Source organism: Pungitius pungitius, chromosome 1 (assembly GCF_949316345.1).
Source record: "Pungitius pungitius chromosome 1, fPunPun2.1, whole genome shotgun sequence".
NCBI classification, from domain to species: domain Eukaryota; kingdom Metazoa; phylum Chordata; class Actinopteri; order Perciformes; family Gasterosteidae; genus Pungitius; species Pungitius pungitius.
In genome coordinates, this window is record NC_084900.1 from 105,001 (window position 1) to 107,500 (window position 2,500).

Sequence of the window (2,500 nt, forward strand, 5' to 3'; positions counted from 1 at the left end):
CATGCGGAGCGTGTAGTGAAGAGTCCGTTTTAGGGGGGCCTTATTGGGGCGTTGGTGGTAGGAGCTGGGCAGTGGGTTTGGTGGGGGGCATGTGATTAAGTTGAGAGTCCGACTTGGGTGGTCCTTCACTGGGCATGGTGAGAGGGAGCTCAGGCGAGGAGCTTCACGATATGCGGTGTAGATATGCCGGATCTCACACGAGTGTTTTAGTGGTTTAATTGTTTAATAAGTAAAATTCAGACAATAAGGGATGAAAGCAAGTGAATATAAGGGGCAAAGAGTCGGAGAATAAGGAGCATAAGCTCCAGAGACTAAGTTCAAATCGTAATATAGGCAGAGACCCAGAGGATCCTGGGCCAAAAGTCGGACAATAAGGGGCATAAGCTCCAGAGACTAAGTAAAAATCGTAATATAGGCAGAGACCCAGAGGATCCTGGGCCAAAAGTCGGACAATAAGGGGCATAAGCTCCAGAGACTAAGTAAAAATCGTAATATAGGCAGAGACCCAGAGGATCCTGGGCCAAAAGTCGGACAATAAGGGGCATAAGCTCCAGAGACTAAGTGTTTAGTGGTTTAAATCAAAGTGTTTAGTTGTTAAATTCAAAGTGTGTTAGTGGTTTATTTCAAAGTGTTTAGTGGTTTATTTCAAAGTGTTTGACATTTGCCGTACATTAGCTCCAGCTCCATGGCCTGGGACACAGAGCTGACGCTCTGCCATTCGCCGTACATTAGCTCCAGCTCCATGGCCTGGGACACAGAGCTGACGCTCTGCCATTCGCCGTACATTGGCTCCAGCTCCATGTCCGGGACACGGAGCGGACATTATGCCATTTGCCGTACACTGAACAGGGGCAAACGAATCCAGACCACTGCCCGGACATTAGCGCCCTATACCATTACAAAGTGTTTAGTTGCATTTTTCTATTTCTTTAGTGGTTAAATGCAAAGTGTTTAGTGGTTTATTTCAAAGTGTTTAGTGTTATTTTCCTATTTAGTGGTTAAATTCAAAGTGTTTAGTGGTTTATTTCAAAGTGTTTAGTTGTATTTTCCTATTTAGTGGTTAAATTCAAAGTGTTTAGTGGTTTATTTCAAAGTGTTTAGTGTCATTTTCCTATTTAGTGGTTAAATTATAAGTGTTTAGTGGTTAAATTCAAAGTGTTTAGTTGTATTTTCCTATTTAGTGGTTAAATTCAAAGTGTTTAGTGGTTTATTTCAAAGTGTTTAGTGTCATTTTCCTATTTAGTGGTTAAATTATAAGTGTTTAGTGGTTAAATTCAAAGTGTTTAGTTGTATTTTCCTATTTAGTGGTTAAATTCAAAGTGTTTAGTGGTTTATTTCAAAGTGTTTAGTGTCATTTTCCTATTTAGTGGTTAAATTATAAGTGTTTAGTGGTTAAATTCAAAGTGTTTAGTTGTATTTTCCTATTTAGTGGTTAAATTCAAAGTGTTTAGTGGTTTATTTCAAAGTGTTTAGTTGTATTTTCCTATTTAGTGGTTAAATTCAAAGTGTTTAGTGGTTTATTTCAAAGTGTTTAGTTGTATTTTCCTATTTAGTGGTTAAATTCAAAGTGTTTAGTGGTTTATTTCAAAGTGTTTAGTGTCATTTTCCTATTTAGTGGTTAAATTATAAGTGTTTAGTGGTTAAATTCAAAGTGTTTAGTTGTATTTTCCTATTTAGTGGTTAAATTCAAAGTGTTTAGTGGTTTATTTCAAAGTGTTTAGTTGTATTTTCCTATTTAGTGGTTAAATTCAAAGTGTTTAGTGGTTTATTTCAAAGTGTTTAGTTGTATTTTCCTATTTAGTGGTTAAATTCAAAGTGTTTAGTGGTTTATTTCAAAGTGTTTAGTTGTATTTTCCTATTTAGTGGTTAAATTCAAAGTGTTTAGTGGTTTATTTCAAAGTGTTTAGTGTCATTTTCCTATTTAGTGGTTAAATTATAAGTGTTTAGTGGTTTATTTCAAAGTGTTTAGTGTCATTTTCCTATTTAGTGGTTAAATTATAAGTGTTTAGTGGTTAAATTCAAAGTGTTTAGTTGTATTTTCCTATTTAGTGGTTAAATTCAAAGTGTTTTAGTGGTTTAAATCAAAGTGTTTAGTTGTGGATATTTTCAAAGTATTAGTTTATATACTACCCTGGGCACTAGAAGTAAAAGTAACATTCGGAGAATGGGGCAAAAAATCGGACAATGGGGGGAATTTTCTGGGCTTCATTTTTTGCTCCGTCAGAAACTAAGTCAGAATCGTAATATAAGGCCAGAAGCCCAGAGGGCCTCTGGGTCTTTGCTTATTGTTCCGACTTTGGGTGCTTTAAGGCGGACCCCAGGGGCCACCCTGCGCCCATTTCATGAAACTTACTTTCTAGAAACAGAGGCCTCCAGAGCAAGTGCCCAGGCATCACACGGCCCACTGCCCCACCACCCGAACCCTTATTGGGTCACATTTTGAGCTTTTTGGGGGGGCAGAGGCGTAATTTTACAGTTTGCTGATTTTCACCCACGGCTC